Genomic DNA, 19,920 nt, shown 5'->3' on the forward strand with positions numbered 1-19,920 from the left:
TCTTCAGGAGGTGGACGTGATTTGACACTCTTCTCTACATCCTTTTATAGACCCAGCTCAGTTGTTCACTAAGGTCTTAGATATAGGACATTCCCCTCCAACTGCTAATGATGCAGCAGTATCCAAGGCTTTACACAATAAATACTGGACAAAGACAAGTCTATCGCAGCACACTGAAGAGGCCTTTTCTTTAAAGGAGTGCAACTGACAGAGAGTAAACAAGGAATAGGGTGTAGTGACTACCTGGTGTATTGTGTCAGGTTTATACAACATAGAATGAGGTCAAGGCAAATAAAAGAAAATGAGCACTGGTGGATTATAAGATATAGCTGAACAGACTTGTATGTAAATGGATTAAAGTAATACAGCTCATGTGGGATGAAGACACACCCATTGCTTGCTTTGGCACAAAATGCAATATATGAAACAGGTTATTCTGACCAATACCTAAGCATAGGACAGCAAAATGTTTTGAAAATGTTTTCCCATTTTTTGTTTGTGTATCAATGTTAAGAGTTTAATAAGTCTGTGTTGCTGTTGCCCATTTCTTTATATAAAGCCAACATAGTAAGATACAGAAAGATTGTTTTTGAAACAGAAGTGAAATGTGAGAACATATCTTAAATATTATATAATCAAATATAGGACAGGTTTCTGACTTTGGAAAGGTTATTTGAAAATATTAATTTATTAAACAAAATGCATACTTTCATGGAGGGATTGTTCAATATGTAAATGTATTTTTTGTTGTTTCCTGGTGCTAAACCGAAAAAAACATAGCTTCAGGCTGAAGTATTTCCTGGGAAAAATATTACAGAAAATGTGGTCTTCAAAGGTAAGGTTCAGTAATCAGTATTATAACAATGGATCAAAATGTGTAAAAGGTGCATAGTGAAAAACCCAATGTTAGGAGAGAGCTGCCAGTTGTCAGTGGACCAGCAACAGTGTTGTCTGCTTTTTGATAGTGTGCACCAGTGGGTCGTTCAGCAGCTTCTATGCTGTATGTGTTTCTGTTATATTAAGAGCTGTGGACCATGTGAAAACGAGAGCTGTCTTCTCCTCCCTGCTAGAGGGAGTGTATTTTCAGATTTCTAGAAAACCTTCTTTATATGTATGGATTCGGCTTCTCCTTCTGTGTTAAAAGAAAGCTCGTTTTAATGTTTTCGTTCTTCTGACCGTTACTGTAAGTTTAAAATTTTTGTTTATTTGTAATAAAAACCCGTTTTCCTTGGTTTCTTTCTCCCTGGGTAAATTAATTATTTTATGTGTCACTCCCCGCTTGGGCATCCTGACTGAATATTTCCGTCAAGAGTTGTAGAAAACAAAAAAGAGTTAAAAGGAGAATGAATATTGGATGTGTAAATATGCAATGTTCGCTAACACTAGTCCACAACAATTTTAAATGGTGATGCGTGAACGTTGTGTCAGCTTGTTCTGCTGACCCAAATCAATTAATGCTGCTTTAACATTTCTAGCAGCAGGATTAAAACATAAATGATGTTTTTTAAACTACTAACTTTTCATGATGAGTGATTGCCACTTTATCTAATAAAAACCCAAATAGCATTAAAAGGAATTAAGACCTCACCGTATAGGCAACACAGTTTTATTGACAATTATCACTAGGAAACTGAGAGCAATGAGCCCTAAGGAGGATTTAAAAAAAGAACATGTCAGTCTCATAAATGATCACTCTAAAAGGGATGATCATCAACTGGAGGACCAAAATAGAATGAGATAGAGTATCATGTGCAACTATCTGTACAGTCTATCTGTAATATTTAATTTATCACTTCTAAATGTAGTGCAGTGCTAGCATTGCTTTTTAAGTTAGTTTAAAAAAAAAAAAAACATTTCTAGGAAGCATAAGGAATGATTATGTAGTTTGTCTAGATTAACTGTGAAATAAAGAAATGTCTTGGATTGCTGACTCTAGAAGAAACTGTAAGTGTGTACAAAACAGAATGTTATCTTTTGGGTGACCTTGCTTATTCAGAACATACCATTCTTTTCTGTTGATTCTTGATTATGCGTTTTAATGTACAATAAGCATTATGCTGCCATGCATTACTGTGTTATTTGTTATACAGTACAATGGGTAGTTTCAGTCAAACAGTCTTAGTGGTCAAAGACAAGTTCTACTTGAGCTTGCTTTTTGCAGTATGTTTACTCTTGGTGGACTCATAAGTCTTGTTTTCTCATGTTTTTCATTCTTATGAACTATATAGAGATTCCTTGTTCACCATTGTAAAAGTATCTACAGAATATGACAATGATTATACCTGATTTAATGGTCCTTAAAGAACAATGTCTCATAACTACATCAGAAAGATTATTAATTGCTGATTTTTCCATATGTACATGTTTTACTTGACCCCGGATTTACATACCTGTTCAAAGGAAAAGATCTGTCCCAATGAAGTTGTTCAGATTTGACTTAAAAAGAAAAACAAGACACTGAGTCTAGGATGACTCTCTGAGACTTTGGCACACTACATAAAGACAGCTAAATGAGTCAGTGTAAATGTAAAAGTATGACTAAGGCTGAATTTAATTCCCATTTCTCTTGCAGGTATTTGATCAAAAACCAAACTGCTCAAAAGTTTGACCAGATCTTTGCCAGTTTCTTGGGGAGTTAAATACACTCCTAACACACACACATTCAATATCCAGACAAGTTTGAAGAAGCACTTGCAGCATACAAAAGCTCTCTAACACTAGCTGTTAATTTGGTCTTCCAATTTTGGAGACATCTTCCTTTTGAGTCCGAATGCACCTTTTGTTAGTTACTTTGGACATAAGCATCTCCTAAATGTAATGTACAGTAATGAATGTCTGACAATCCATCCATTAGCTGTTGATTATATTTCACTTGAAACCTAAAGGAAAAGTCAGGGGATGACCACATTTTTTTGTTGTGGACTGACCGACAGACATACACTGTCATCTCTAGAGCCACGCCGCTAGTGTGAGTAAAAATTAAGATATCAAGTTTAGTGAAAGTCCAAAAAATTAAATTGTGAGATATCTGTGAAAGCTACAATGTGTGTGAACCCACCTCCACATAACCTGTAAACTTGCAGTACAATACGAACCACAGTCCGTTTGCTCTCCAGTGTCAACAGTGTTAAACATTCTATGCAATGATGGATTTCATGGGTGTAGTGCTTTATGTACTAATGGCGTTGTATACATGATGCAGATATAGTCATCTTGAAACAAAAACCCATGAGGTGAGATTGAAGGCACACCATTTAAAGTAAGAGTAGCCATTAAAGAACAGAATCCTAGACAGCCCTGAGTGCAGCTACTGGCAGACACCCCGGGCAGAAAACTGACAGCCTAATGTAGCGTGGTTCTATGGAAATTATGTGAGAATGTCTTTTGTTGGAAATATTTTCTTGTTCACCCCTGCTGCTTAATTCAGGTATCTAATCACTGGGGGAAAAATACTTATGCATGCACACTGCCCAAGAGTCCATACAGCTGAGGTGTTCTATTAAAAAACAAATGATCAATAAAAGAGGTGTATTGATATATTTTGAATACTAGAATTATAAAGCATCTTTAGTAGCTTTATGCTTTCATTTGATGTGATATATCATAATTACCGTATATAAGCAAATAATACATATTCCAAACTAACTTTGAAACATTTGACATAAGCAGACAACAGATGCACACAAATATAGATTGAATCTCACGGTAGCTTCCATCCCTGAGGGTCACTGAAATCTTATTAAATGGTATTTTGTGCTAGTGTTAATCTAGCACAAAAGTCTAGTCTTTAACATTTTAGTATTTTAGCACAGAAAGCTAAATCTACATAAGTTTTGTCCAAACCACTTTCTCATTCATTTAGTTCATAATTTACTCTGTAGTGAGTAGTAAATTTATATCTCATTCATACACATACTGTATGAATTATTGTCATTTTGCACATCTATCAAAGCACTGCAAACATTAAGCACAGTAGTGCAGACACTGACAGCACTGCAAACATTAAGCACAGTAGTGCAGAGCATGCTATGAACACTAGTGCAGAAGTTTTACACAAACAAAATGGAGGAGAGTAAATACAGTGCACTAGGAGTGATTCAAGACATGGCCTTACTTTTTGTTTCATTTCTGTCACATCACATTATATCTGAAAGAGATTTTAGGAGATGATTTAATATTTTATAAATACAATAAAATCCAAGTAGTTTTGAAAATCATTATTCAATCACTGTTTTGTTCAACAGGAACAGACATTAACCATTAATAAACATTCCTGTAAGTGCATCAGGTAATTTTTTCATCTGTAGTCTCTGAATATACAGGTGCTGGTCATACAATTAGAATATCATCAAAAAGTTGATTTATTTCAGTAATTCCATTCAAAAAGTGAAACTTGGATATTATATTAATTCATTACACACAGACTGATATATTTCTAATGTTTATTTCATTTAATTGTGATGAATAAAAATGACAACTAATGAAAATCCCAAATTCAGTATCTCTGTAAATTAGAATATTACTTAAGACCAATACAAAAAAAGGATTTTTAGAAATGTTGGCCAACTGAAAAGTATGAACATGAAAAGTATGAGCATATACAGCACTCAATACTTAGTTGGGGCTCCTTTTGCCTGAATTACTGCAGCAATGCGGCGTAGCTTCCTCCAGATTCTGGGACCTTGATTTCCAAAGGAAATGCAAAATTTACTTTCATCAGAGAACATAACTTTGGACCACTCAGCAGCAGTCCAGACCTTTTTGTCTTTAGCCCAGGTGAGACGCTTCTGACGCTGTGTCTTGTTCAAGAGTGGCTTGACACAAGGAATGCGACAGCTGAAACCCATGTCTTGCATACGTCTGTGCGTGGTGGTTCTTGAAGCACTGACTCCAGCTGCAGTCCACTCTTTGTGAATCTCCCCCTTTGTGAATGGGTTTTGTTTCACAATCCTCTCCAGGGTGCGGTTATCCCTATTGCTTGTACACTTTTTTCTACCACATCTTTTCCTTCCCTTCGCCTCTCTATTAATGTGCTTGGACACAGAGCTCTGAGAACAGCCAGCCTCTTTAGCAATGACCTTGTGTGTCTTGCCCTCCTTGTGCAAGGTGTCAATGGTTGTCTTTTGGGTCCCCATGATTGTGTAGCTGACAGAACTAGACTGAGAGACCATTTAAAGGCCTTTGCAGGTGTTTTGAGTTAATTAGCTGATTAGAGTGTGGCACCAGGTGTCTTCAATATTGAACCTTTTCACATTATTCTAATATTCTGAGATACTGATTTTGGGGTTTTCATTAGTTGTCAGTTATAATCATCAAAATTAAAAGGAATGAACACTTGAAATATATCAGTATGTATGCATTGTATGTATACATTATACAAGTTTCACTTTTTGAATGGAATTACTGAAATAAATCAACTTTTTGATGATATTCTAATTATATGACCAGCACATGTATTTTACATACAGTAGTCACAAACATATGTAATCATGCAATAATCAAAATAGATTATTAATGTTAGTAAAGATAATATCTACCAAACAGGACATCATCATGCTCCATTATCAAGTATTGATGACACACAGAGCAAGAAACATACATGGAAAAAGACACAATGAGCCCAATAAAAGCAAGGCCACAATAAAATACATGTTCATGTTTTTTTACCATTTGAATAATCTTTTAAACACAAAGCTCTCTTTCCACACTAAACACTTGGGGGCACTGTCACATCTCTAGTCACACAGGCGCTGTGGAAGCAGCTGAGGTCCACTGACCAAATAAAACTGTGCTCTTTGTATGAAACCTTTAACACAATAGACCCCGCGACTGAACAATGACATTATTTTACAGCAGAATGAGATGACTCATTTCGCTTCCCTCAGTGATGTGTTTTGTTCCACTCACACTCCCATCCAATCACCTGTCTGTCTGAGTCCTCAGCCACTCATGTACGATTGATGGGTCCAGCTTGCACAAACACTATGCTTGGCTGCCCATCTTTACAACTTGTCTCACATTATTTGGCCCATTCCAGTTATCCCATAGTTCTCCAGTGGGAAAGTCTGTAAAAGACATTCAGCAGCGTGCCCTTTTTGACAGTTTTAGCACTAAGGTCAAGTTTCCACAAGTTACAGAACATTAAACACGCCTAATTTGGACCTAAACAATAAACTCACTGAAGTGTAAGATATGAAGATGACATCATGTAAATGTCATCTTACTACCATGTGTATGTTTTTCACTTTTTGTCTGTTGTATATGTTTTTTAGCTACTATCCAAAGCAATGCAATTACACTGTAGGAGATCATTAGTGTCATTCAAGACTCAGCGCCAGTCAGAATGGCTTTAGCATATTGGCATCTGTTTGATTTCATTTGGTTTAAAGGGCTGGAAAACCAGTCAAGCATTCACCCAATGTTAACAATTTCCCTTTCTTTTGTTCTTTAATTCCAACCTCGAGTCTCTCAATGGGCATTTCTATGACACGATTTGCCTGAACTAACCTTTTCCCTTCTAGCATTGAACCTTTTTTGAAGGTGGTTTGATGCAGAAAAATGCCCTTCCAAAATCTGATGCATGTTGCCTAGAACTAGATACGTGTTGGCAGTTTCCGAGCGTGCTTTCAAGAAGAGTGATTAGAGTCGAATGGGGCTCCTGATGTGACAGCAAACGGAGGAAGGAAATCTCCATCTTTAAAAGAGTGATATCATTAATTTGCGGCCTGGAGTTAGATTCTTGTAAAAACGTCTGAGCGACACAATGAGGGCTCTCCTTGAAAAGGCAGCTACAGCCCCGGTAAATGAGCGAGTGAATCCCCTGTCAGGCTAAAAATGACTTTGAGAAGAGCCCAATGTCATAATCACATTGTGCAGGGCTAGTAAGTCTAATTACAGTATGTGCAGCAGTAATTATAGCAACTCATCAAAAAGCAAGTCATCATTTGTCTCTCTTGTTATTCAGCTCTGTTTTATTTTATTCATCTTTTTGACACGCAATCTTTTTTATTTGCATTTCATCATTTCATTAAGTTCACACCTCATTCAAGGAGGATATGCTTTCAGTAGCCTTTTTGTGTTTGTTAGATAGATCTCAGATGCAGATGTTGCAGATTAACAATAGTCTAACTTTACAGACATGCTAGCAGCTCTGTCAGGTTGGACCTCCTGTAGGAAAAAAAATTCTCTCCAGCAGTGCTGTGCTAAATGCTAACTTAAGTATGCTAACATGCTTATGGTGAGAACATGCTTAAAAGGTAAAATCCTTTAAGAGAAAGAGAAAGCACTTTCTTTGTTTTAATTTAGTATGTTAGTATGCTAACATGTTAATTAGCGGTAAACACAACACAGATAAACCTGATAGGAATGTAATTTGTTTTACGTGTTTGATCATAAACCAAAATATTGAAGATATTAAAATACAGCAATATAATATAAAATATTTACCTGATGAATATACCAGATGATCACCAAAGGGATTGAATTAATTTGCTGGGGATCACAAACAGCTGTAGCAAATTTTATGGCAATTCATCCAACAGTTGTCAGGATATTTCAGACTGGAACAAATTTTTGGTCTGATAGACAGACGCTGCTTGCATGGCATCTTTATATTTTTTGTATAACAGCTGCAAAGTGCTGTGTAAACAGTGCCAAAGCTTTCACAACATCCTTGAGAAACAGATGCCAAGGGCTGTTAAAATAGTCACCACTGTAAAAGATCCTAATCTGAATCAGTGACCTGGCCAAATCGTGCTGGAAAGGAACCAAATGGATTTTGGCAAAACAAAAACTTAGTCTCTTTATCGTCCTTGTCAATAATTCTGGCTGAAAAGACGCTGCAGGTGGCTGCAAGATGATATTAAAAATAGAGATGTTGCAGATACAGTCAGTATTTAAGATATGTCTGTTATTGTGAGAAAAACAAGCAAAAAAATAACAAAATTTAAATCTCCAATTTACAGCCCCAGATTATAACCCAAACTGCTGATTTCTAGATCAAGAGTGAACCATCAATCTTTTTAAAAAAATGTTGGTTACTTACTTTGAAAGTGAGGATGAAGACTTTTCACTCATAAATAATAATCCAAATGAGTATTCCTTTTCTTTCAGTAGTTGTGTGTCATTCTCTTCAAACCAAGGTTTCCCACTCAACCCATTTCACACCCCTTGATCCAATTCAACCCTTGTGCCTCTTTCCAGACACAAGTGACACACCGACTCCTTGTAAAAAACTAAAGCATGAAACAGAAAATCAAAAACCATGCCTGTTAAAATGTCATCATCATGCTTTTCTTTGTGTCCATTTTAGCTGCACTGCTACTGTAATACTTGGACACTTGGGAGCAGAAGAAACAAACTGTAAACATAACATTAACAGATCATCACCCTTTAAAGGTTCAGTGTGTTTCTGAGGATCTTTTGACAGAAATGCAATATAATATCCATAACCATATTTTCAGTGGTGTGTAAAGACCTTACATAATAAATCATTATGTTTTTATTACCTTAGAATGAGCCATTTATATCTACATAACCGCAGGCACTCCCTTCCATGGACGTTGCCATGTTGCGTCGTCATGTTTCTATGGTAGCTGAAAACGGACAAACAGCGCTACAGAGCACTATCACTACGTTCTTCTTGTTCTACTTCTGGTAGAATTCAGGCAGTGTAGATTCTCATCACTATGTTGAATACGTATGTTTGAAGAAGAAGAAGAAGTAACGATATACAGCAGGAGTGTAGTATCCAATATTTATGCATTTGACTCATAACAGTTCAAAATAGCACTGTAGCAGCTTGACAGAGGGTCAGTGACCTTCTACGGGGAGAGCAGTGATTGGTGGTTATGTAGGGACTGAACACTTCTATAGAATTTGACCTCTAACCCCTTGTTTTGTTACCTCAGAATAGTACTGTACCCTTCTATGGGTTTGACCTTTTATTTTGTAGACTCAAACCCCTCTATGGTACCTAACAGATACCTAAACATATCCTATATAAGCTATGTTTGATGTACAGAGAGACAGAATGGCCATCGGGCTGGGTCACTCTCCAAGCTGCTGCAGAGCTTGTAATTGATGCTGAACTCCTTGATTTAATAAACTTTATGATCAAGGACAGTGTCAAGCGGATTTCTTCTCAACACATCATCGCAGCATTATTGTTCGGACACCACAGTTGGCAAATAAGTTTTGCATCCGAGCAATATTTTCAACCATTAGATGGTAAATGAGAATATAAGACATAATATTGACTTTTGATAACATATTTGGTTAGCTCAATTGGCAAAGCACAGAGCTTGTAACCTAAGAGTTGGGACATTTTTTTCTCTCTGCAGTAAATGTTTCTCAGACCACGGCATGTGCTGCAATGTTTTTGTTTCGGTGTTTGATCCACATCCATCAACCTACACACGCTTTTTCAATTCCCCATTATCTTCAGGCAGAGGACATTTAGGGGAACCATGTTTTCTGACGGCTTTGTCAGAGGTGTGTCAAGCAGGCCACAGACTCTTTTAATGTCGTTCAGAACTGAGTAAAAGCTCAGTTCTACTCCAAATACTGCATTACAGTAAACAAGCTTCTTTATTTTGTAGGCAAAAAAACTAAAGAGGAAGTGATTATGTGACTGTTAGGGACTGTAACTGTTGTTGTCATGACTGAGATCTATTTCAGCACCGCTATCAAAGTATTTATATTTTTTGCCACTATAAAAGCACCATAATCTGGCCACAGGCCAGATATTATTGCTGGCGGGCAGTTTTGGCAATGATCCATAATCACAGAGAGAATTAATGTGTTTCCCTTGTCAATGTTTGTATAAACTTTATTTAATGTGTGGTTTATAATGGACTGTGGTGCAAAAATAGTGACAATGTTACACACTGTTGGCTTACATTTTCCATGTTATCTGTCAGTGGCCAAGTCACAATAATATATCTATATAATACAATAATAATTAAGTAAATATAATTTCTACACCTTTTGGGCTGTGTCAGCCACCGTAGCTGTCCTACACTCTTTGAAAGGGTAGGGGGCAGTGGTAGACTGGAAAGTTGGTTGCAATTCACAACCTACCCACAAGATGCCACTAAATCTTACACACTGAACCAGGTTATAATAGCTGACAGTTTTCTATGAGACCACCAACAGATATGGAGCAACATTAGCATTAATTTCTCGCATTGTAGTGTTTCTGGCCACGTTATGAATGGAAGTCTAGTGTTCCCTCTGGTAGCGTTGTTTTGGCCTCTTCCGACTGTGGAAAACATCTGGTTCTTTAGCTGCTTATTACTCCATTATGTTTTTTTATTGCGATGTTGTTGTCAAGCATTTGGTATTGGGCAGGCAGTGTTCAGTGGATTTATCAGAGCTTTTGCACTGAAAACAGCTGGCTGCTGTGAGCAACAATGACACAACGAACAGTCAAGTTGCAGGCTGGGAAAAAAAAAGCTCAGTAGAGCTGAGGGAAGTTTTGGATGATAATTCTCATTGTTATTCATTGTTAACATTAGAATATAGATTTTAGCTGCTTTAAGTTAGCTTAAAATCTGAAATGCTGAAAAATATTCAACAATGAAAACTGTCATCAAATTCTTTACATCACAGTCAGCTGAACATCCAGCCAGGGTCAAATCATACAGTCATATAGTGTATCCATCAATTGATTGCAGAGAGTTGATACAGACAGACAGAAACTTCTTCCTGATGTCAGCAATGATTTGTGTTCTCATCCAGCAAAGATTCTCTGTACCAGCATTGATTTCTGTTGTTGTTGTTGTTGTTTGAGCAGTAGTTGTTGTGGTGGAAACAGTTTATGTCAGAAGTCTGGTGTTCCTCCAGAGGGGTGTTCCCTCATACAAACTTGTTTAAATAATAAATACAGAGCTAGAGGGGGTCCTGACCCGGACATATTAAATATGTATAACCACTACAGAGGAGAGAAGTACTGAAAATCACGTAGATCCGCACGTGCACACTGTCTGAATGGCTGAAGTGGTTTTAGGAGGTGGGACATTAAGTTTGACTAAAAAAGGGTAAAGGGTACATGTATGATGGTTGTTTTGTTGAATACAGATGTGTGTGTGTGTATGTGTGTATGTGTGTATGGAGGGGGCGGGTGGGGGGTTTACTGTTTTTGTGGAGTCCAAAAACCAGGAGCCCACCATAAAAGTTTAAAGAACTGTTTGAGGGTTAAGACTTTGATAAGGAGATATTCTGTCAACTCCGGGTTCCCACGAAGATAGTGACACAAGGCTTTTCTCTGTGTGTGTGTGTGTGTGTGTGTGTGTGTGTGTGTGTGTGTGTGTGTGATTACTGTACTGATGTACTATGTTGACTTCTACTGCCTTCTTTATACTTGTCTCCATTTCTCTCTAAAACAAATTATTGATTACTATTTCTGTTCGCCCATCCTTCTTTAGTCCTTCACTTCCTAAACAACACCCACCCGGCCTTCCTCCTCCTCCTCCTTCTCCTCCCTGTCTCTAAATCTGGTATTTCCCAGTGAAGCCCCCACCCCACCTCCCCTCTGTCATCCCCGCCCCCTTCCCTCTTCCTCTCCCTCCCCTCTTTTCTCCCCCTCCTCTCCTCAGATGGATTCTTCAGTCAGCCGAGTGGAACTGGTGCGGCTGCTGGAGAGATAGGCAGAGAGGCTGTGCTGAACAGACGCTGGGTCAGAGCGCTCAGTTGCTTCAGACAATCACAGGAGAGCGAGAGAAAGACACAGGAAAAGAGACATACATATACAGAGAAAAAACACCACAAAGATAGCCTGAAAAGGGAGTGAGAGACAGAGGGGGAGGTAAATATGTGACAGGATGTGGTTTCCCTGAGCTTGCAGAACATCGGTATACAGGCATACTTTGAGCATGACCTAAACACACCAAGCTTACAAGTGTGTTTGAGCTCCATTAGGTGGCGAAGGGGAAGAAGAAGCAAACCGCTGGAGCTGCTGTTGCTGTGCCTGTAGAGCCAACGTACGATCTGGTTTCTCTGTTTGCCTGCCTGAGGATTGTGTTTCCTTTAAGCCAGCCGGCTCCACAGCAACCACTGTCAGCAGAACCTCTTCTCCATCCTCTCTTTGTACTGGTCTCCTTCCAAGTAGAATGCGTTTCTTTGCTGGAAGCTGTGGTCCAGTTGCTGCCTTCGTGTCCAAGCAGTGAACTTTTCAACGAGATTGTAAAACAGGTATGTTTGCTTCCTGTTTGTGTAACAGCTTCTCAACAAGTGTATGAACCTGAACTTCCTAACAGATGTGTTACTGTACTCCCTGGACAGCTGCCACTGTAAACTTGGACTGCATGGCGGCAATTGTTTACCACTGAGAGTTGATTCATTAGACGATGCCGCAAGCCACAAGTTTGGCTTCTGTGTTCAACAACTAGCTCTAAATCCACTGCTACCACACACACATGTTTGTGAGCACAAACACACTCTGGCCATTCATCATGCACATCAATAGGTTTGGTTGTTTTGAAGTCACATGCATGATGGATGGTACAGAGTGAGGCTGAGAATGCCAAAAACATCTACCTGGATCCAATCACAGACTGAACCCTGACAGTGTTTCAAGATGTGCCTGGGGTACAGTATCACACCACTCCCACTAGTGAACAGAGAGACGGGGGAGTGTGTGATTTGTGAGCTACTGTACTGTATTTATGAAGGGTAAAAGTGTGGGTTTCCCTGTGTGTATTTTGTTTTGTGCAGCGTATGTGCTGATATGTCTGGTCCGTGTTGGTCTGTACAAGTTAATGTTTACATGCATAGACTATGTGCTGTGGTACATGAGTTCATCCAAGCATGCGTGCGTGTACGAAAAGAGAAGGTTTAAAGGGGAAAACAAGTTGAACGATGGCACAATGTGAAGGAAGGGTGGGTGTCAGGGAGGAGGAAGACGGAGGCATGAGTGAGAGGAAAAGCCAGTGGAAGAGGAGGGATCCATGTGTGTGTGTGTGTGTGCGTGTGTGTGTGTGTGTGTGTGTAAGAGAGAGAGAAAGTCAGTGAGAGAGCCCAGTCTGACTGAACTGCTGTTAATTAGTTCCAGCTGGTGAGTTGTGGAGCGTTGGGCTGCGTTAGCTCTACAGTGTTGGTGGGTCAGGAGTCAGGAGTTCTCTCTGTCTCAGTCTGTCTGTCACACACACCAAAACACACACACACACACACACACACACACACACACACACACACACACACATACACAGACACGCATGGAAAACACAAACTGATAACATTGCAAAAATCACCCAAGAGGCATACAGCATATGGGCAGCACTGTAAATACATACACTGAAACCTGACCTATACAAATTCATACACACAACACATATATTCAGCATACACACATTTAGCTTCGAATAAAAACCGAAACACACATTTACAGATGCCCTGACACTGTAAATGCAAACTGTACACACAAAAACACATGTGTAAGGAGAACAAAAGCCATGTGCTCTTTGTGAAGTATGTAAATCAAGGGGGTAAATGTAATGAATACATGTGACATGAAATGGACACTTGCAGTACCACAGACATGAGCATGCATACATACACGTCATGATCACATAAACGTAGGAGCACAAATACAGACAGATGTAAAACACACACACACACAATGGCTGCACACACTGGCCACTCTGCAGCTCGGCTGTTGGAAATGCGCAAGGGATTGGGGTTTGGGCTTCACTACGCAACACTGTTACTTTGAAAACTAATCATTATGCACGGCAAAAGGTAACGAGACCATTACGATAAGTGTTAATTCACCCATCAAACTCCTGTCTACATCAGAGGTGCTGTTGAGTGATGATATTTTATTTCTGTTTACCATTTTTCATAATTGATTCTTTATTAATGTATATTGTCTGCTATGTAGCAGAAGGGAGTTACAAAACTCAATTTCACTCTATAACTTGTTATATTGTGACAATAAACCTACCTACTGGTATGTAGGATGGCAGCATATTTCTGCCACACCAGAAAAATAAAAAAAGATCAGTATCATATTATAATGTGAATTTTTTTTTGTTATAACTGGAAATAAACATATTTTCTGTTAAGACAAGATACTTTCATGTTATTGCTACATACAAACTTATCACGTTATAACACAAAAACTTTTGAAACTTAGCTAAAGATACCCACATGATTTGGCTAAAACAGACTGCTGCAGTTCACTCCATGCCAGTATGGACAGGAGGAATGATTACAGTGACCAATAACTCTTTCAAGTAAGACTTGAAATATCTGGACCTTTAACATACTACTGCAGACTTGATGGATTGTTGTAAAAACCTTGTATTAATTACTTACAAACATTTAGAATTGCAAATGACCTACTAACCTTTGGTGATGGCTTACTAGAAAGTGAAGAACTAACAATTCTTTATTAATAATTTTATCAACATTTGTTCTGCAGATAGTTCCACCCAGGAGAGACCATGAAGTGATCATTTTAAAGCATTTAAATCCTAGATGATTTAATGTTACACGAAAGGATAAGCTGTTATGATCATAGACTTAAAATGATAAATTCTCACTCTCCTCTATTTCACTTGTGCCTACTCATTCTCCAGCTTCAACAAGAGATTATTTGGTAAACTCTTGCATGCTGTTCATATTTGTTCATATTTGAACAGCATGGGTCTACATGATGACATGACGGATAGCTGTAGGTGAATGTAGACTGGTGTCTTCTGAAGCTTTAAGTTCATCCTTTCTTATTTACCTCCTTGCCTCCTCTGCTGCCTTCTGCCTCTTGTCCTTTTCTTTGGTTAAGATAAGAAACCTCCATTGAAACACCGCTACTAATTTTCACTTCTTCAGTTCATCCTCTTTTGTAGTTTGAGCTATTGTTTAGGTTATTGTTATGTCAAACACAGGTCAAAGAGTGAATATTGGGGGCTGGAAGAAGCTCTCGACAGCTACGACCTGATCAAGTGGTGATTCTCTCTCGTTTGAACCCAGAATTGGGGGCAGTTTGATACTTTCTGAATACTGGAGTTTTTCAGATGTTACTCATTAACCTTCTGAATCCTTACCTTTTGCCACCAGTTTGTCTATTTTCTGAGCCTGTGTTGATTTACCTCCAGTCTTTAAGCAAACATGTATTTTAATCAACTTATGTATGTAATCCCCCTGTGTGGTGTGAGATTTGATTAAGGTAATTGGCAAGCGTTGGCTTATGTAAACCATAATGTGTACTCCTCTCCACGCAGTATGTATAGACAAACACCCACAGACAGACATAACAAAATACGAGAACATTTTATACTCAGAAAAATTTAGGGTACATCTAATTGAAAGGTAGTTATTTTTAAACCTTCTTAATTTCATTCTTGCCTCATTTCATGCGGCACTTGTTTAATTCTAGAGAAACTCGCACACGCTTCATATTTGGGACATGATGAAATATGAACATATGAAGGATTTGATTCAAACATAAGTTGCCGGAAGGTGACATCTACTCTTGCAAAATCAAAGGGAGTACAAAAATTTGATAATGACAACCTACATGTAAGTCTTTGGTTGACAGAGTTGTCTGTATTTTATAGATATGCTTAATTTCAGGTGGGTTTTTTTTTAAGTTTTAGTTATAGAAACTCTGGTGTCATTTGTTACAGAAATCGGATGTGGCATCTTCATTGGCAGTAATATAAACTTTGGGCAGCAAACGTGGCTGAGTGACACACGTAGATGAGGCGTGAGTTTTGCAGTTCTCATGGCATGGTGTCATCTTGATTGCAACCTCCGCTGCAAGTCAACATCTTTTCCCTCTGAAAGGCTTAGTTACAAGATCTCGGGCAAAGATTATTCTTCCCTTACTCCCGTTCTAGGTGACAGTGATCGTGCTTTTGAAGATACTAAGTTATTCAAGCCTCTGGCATTGCCCTAGACCTGAGACAGCATATTTGGATGAGTCCTCCAGGCAAGACAGAAAACAAAAGAGCCAATATTCAGCCATTCGTGTAGTAGCTTAGCCTCAAACCAAAGATCCCCCTTGATATTTCTATTTGGCAAATTGACTCCTGTTGTAATGGGTGGTCAAGAAAACTGCAGCAGTATTGATCGGATAATGTTCAACATGGACATGTCGATAGGGTGTCTGAAAACCTAAGAACTTGGCTTCAGCTGGCTTTAATAAAAAATGACCTGCCTGGAGCAAGTTCACAGAAAGCAATGAGTCACTCACAGGAGATCTCTTCAAACCCCTCTGTGTTTTAGAGAAAAATAGCAAAAGGGGGGAACCAAAGAATTATCTATTTTTAACCAAGTATTTTTCTCTCCTGCTTTCTTGAAATGACAAACAATCCCTCTTTCACCATGTTTCTTTGGCTGCAGCTTGAAAACAACTAACGTAGTGTTTGTGCAGGTTGGGTTGAGATAATGTTTTTGCTTTTCACTTGTGAGTACTGTACTGTAATCCCAGTGTGGATAGATTATGCATTACAAATCAAACTCATGACTGTCAAAGACATGCAGAGAGGAGAGGAGGGGAACTGGAGGACATGCTTTGCTTCTGCACATGAAGGGGAGAAAAGAGGAGGACGAGGGGAAAGAGGGGGCCGGTCCTGCTGATGAAGAGGGGTGAGAGCTTACAGCGACCAGAAAAACTGAAGAAAGAGAGGAATTGACAATGAAAGAGAGAGAGGTTGAGAAAGATTGGTACCTATTATTCTCCTGAGAAGGGGAATAGTCATGGAGGGGTTGGTTCCCATGGCAATAGCTCCTTCAATGTGTGTGTGTGTGTGTGTGTGGACAGACTGTAGCTGGGCCTTGAGACTGTACGGCGACGAGGTTGGCTGAGGCCATAGTGAACCTCTGAGCCACCAGGAGCCTTGAAACGGCGGAGAATCTCAGACAGACACTGTTGTTTACTCGCCTGTTCTCTCTGCCTCACTCATCACCCCTCATCTTCCATTTTTTTGCCACTGCATGCTTGCCATTATGTATCGTCCTTGGGCATTCAAAGCAAGTATAACAAATTTAGTGAGTTAAAAAAGCAATTCCACCTTCAGCACCCATGAACACCGTGTTGGGAGTTTGTAAGGGTTTAGATGTGGATTTCTCCAAAAACAGATTTTGAGCTTTACTGTGGCACCTTCAATGTATAAAGGTTTCGGGGGCATCTCACATTATAATGCATTGGCTTACTATACTGTTTAATTGTGTCCAATTCGTTGAAGATGTCACAAAACCTTCCTCTGAACTTTAGCCTTAAAACGTAAGGCCCTAAAAAAATTTTTTTTTCTGATTTTTCTGATTTATTGCATACTGGATATTACACTAGCATAAATTTATAGTGCGCAAAGAAAGTCATGTGTTTTTCTTTTTATAATTAACAGAATTTTAAAAACAGCGGTGGTGCAGCTTGTATATGTGTCCGCATGTGTATCTCGACCCACCATAATCGGCAGTATACGTTTGTTTATTACAGAACCACATTAAATGTGAATTCTGACCATCTGCCCAAGCTTTCGGTTTTATCAAATGGAGACTTAAAGGAATCATATGTTTAAAACATCACATTTTAGTGGTTAAATGGTGTCTCTGGAAAGTTTGTAGTTTTCTCCGTTGTGAGACGGAAAGACACTGTCAGCTCAGACTCACAACAGCAGAAAGTAAAAGGGTCCTGTAAATGGCATGTTCAGTATATGTAGCCACACACTGTAGGGTCCTCTCTTAAAAGGATTGTATAATCTCTAAAAGGTTACAGCATTAACATCCTGCCTTGGTTCTCATTGTTTTTTCTCTCTTAGGTCCTTGTTTTTTTCCATCCTCTCTGTCCCACTTAGGTGAGGTTTCAAAGAGGTAAAGACAGAAAGGGAAGAGTGGGGATTCCCAAATGGAGTGTGTTAACATTTCAGGCAGCTGAGGCTGAAGCACAGAGGGTTGGTGAAGGATATTTAACTGAACATAAGGCTATTTGATATACTGTGGTGTCCTGTGACCTTTCCTCAAAATAAGCTGTTTGTAAGTGCTTGTTCCAGAAAAAAACATCTTCAGCATTTTCTTCTTTGGCAACTGGTTCTTTCACACCTAACCTGTTTGAGTCGGTTCAATCAAACTTTGTTGCGTTTCCCAGTTTAGTTTGGTTTATTTAGGCTGGTGTGAAAGCTGTCAATAGAACTCTAGGGAGGTTTGTTTGTGGTGTGAAAGCAAAGCTAAACCACTGTTAAATCCATCTGCAGATGGTGAACTGATAAGAAAGCGATCTTCTAATCAGACTACATGCATGTATAGCCTATATTTATGCAAAGCAATTTGGTAACTATGGTAACACCTACACCTGTTAGCACATGAGAGCGGGGATTTTTTCTGATACACCAGAAAGTAAAAATGCTTTAAAACAGAAGTCTGTTGCGTGTGCATCCTACTCGTCTAATTTAGCAGTTCCCCAATAAAAATCAAGTGAAACATAGTGTCCATACTGTAACTTACCTCCTGTAAAATTACAGTACAGAATGCCTAAATTTCTATCTGTTCATCAATATTTATATGATATATTGTCCAGTTACAGTCTCAACTAATAATACAAATTATGAATTATTTCTGTGTGAACTCATCAGAGAAGATAAACAGGTTCAACAAATGTAACATGACTTGCTGTTAGTGTTTGGAATTGGATTTCCCCAAGCATGATTTATCAACATGAATTATGTTACATATTTCCCCACTAATATGTAATATAACAGATATTTTGTTGATAATTGCTAAAATGCAGGTCTAAAATGTCACCAATATTGTCATTTTTCCTCAGGAGGACATGACCAACAAGAGGTTGCTTGTCAGGAATACATACTGTAAACATGGGTCATTTGTGTTTCAACCTACAAACACTGCTATTTTTCTTGTGAGGTCAGTCTTCTTCATTTCAGACCAAACGCGAATTCAATCCTCAATGGGGTTTTAGCGCTGGACAACTGCCAAGTGTTTACACACAACGCAATAACCCAAATAAACACAACTCGCCATTACTACAGCTGTATAAACCCAAAGTAAATATTTTGCTGTCATTAAATAGCAACAAAACAGATCAAATTAACTTCAATATGATGCAGATTTGGTAAACATATGAATTCATGCTTTGTCAGGTCTGTCAGCATGTTAAATGTTTGTTTTTTGAATGGAGTTCTGATCGATCAGGGCTATGCCATGCTAACTTGTTCACAGTAAGGTACAACAATAGCTGGAATAAAGTTACAGACACATATTTTCTGAACTCACCAGGTAGTTCAACTTCCTCGCTTTCTTTTCTCCAAGTAATGTCCAGTTTTGTCTGTTTTTTTTTATATAAATAAGAAGTAGAAGTCCATCAGAGCTCTGGGTGCCAACCGACGCTAACAACAATAGTGGAACCGCATGTGCACGGAAGTTAGCTGCTGTGAAGCTCGGGTGAAGATAAATTAACGTTGTAATCCCAAAAATTAAAGTAAAAAGCTAATATAATAAAAGCAAAACTCTGAGCTCCACTCAAGAGTAAATGGTTTAGTTTTCAGAGCATAATCCAGTCCAATCACAGGTGTTTATTTGTCCAAAAGCTGCAGCGCTGTTTCGACTTCTCCCCCAAGTTTAGCAGCTCTCTGTCGGCCAGCGGCATTTCAATAGCCCGCTCTGCCTGGCCTTCTCCACACAACGGTCTGAAGCTGTCGGTGACGTCCAGATAATCTGAACTCTGATAGGCTATCGCAATTCAGCGGCATGCGACTCGAGTTGAAAATTTAGAAACTCGAGCAAAGGCCTTTTTGGGCGGTGCCCCCATCGCACTGCCCAATAGGAAATTGCAACTCTACGCGTCTTTGCATTGACTTTGTATGTAAATGCACCGCCCCCAACGCTCACTTCGCTTTTGGTCTGAAAGCACCTAAACCACTCCACCTTGGTAAGCCCTTGAGTCTGCCCTTCACAATAAACTAT

General features: G+C 38.8%; 1 protein-coding gene across 1 annotated transcript in view; it reads left to right on the forward strand.

The window, feature by feature from the left end:
• The first annotated feature begins 11,620 nt into the window (after positions 1-11,620).
• Positions 11,621-19,920, forward strand: part of LOC119897089 (raftlin-like) — a 109,104-nt gene continuing 100,804 nt past the window's right edge. The window contains exon 1 of the mRNA XM_038710648.1: positions 11,621-12,192. The gene's annotated coding sequence lies outside the window, so the exon portion shown is untranslated. The remainder of the gene's footprint in view (positions 12,193-19,920) is intronic.

This window comes from Micropterus salmoides, unplaced genomic scaffold (genome assembly GCF_014851395.1).
Source record: "Micropterus salmoides isolate LMB-PRFRI ecotype aquatic unplaced genomic scaffold, ASM1485139v1 Ms_hic_scaffold_11, whole genome shotgun sequence".
Classification (NCBI taxonomy): domain Eukaryota; kingdom Metazoa; phylum Chordata; class Actinopteri; order Centrarchiformes; family Centrarchidae; genus Micropterus; species Micropterus salmoides.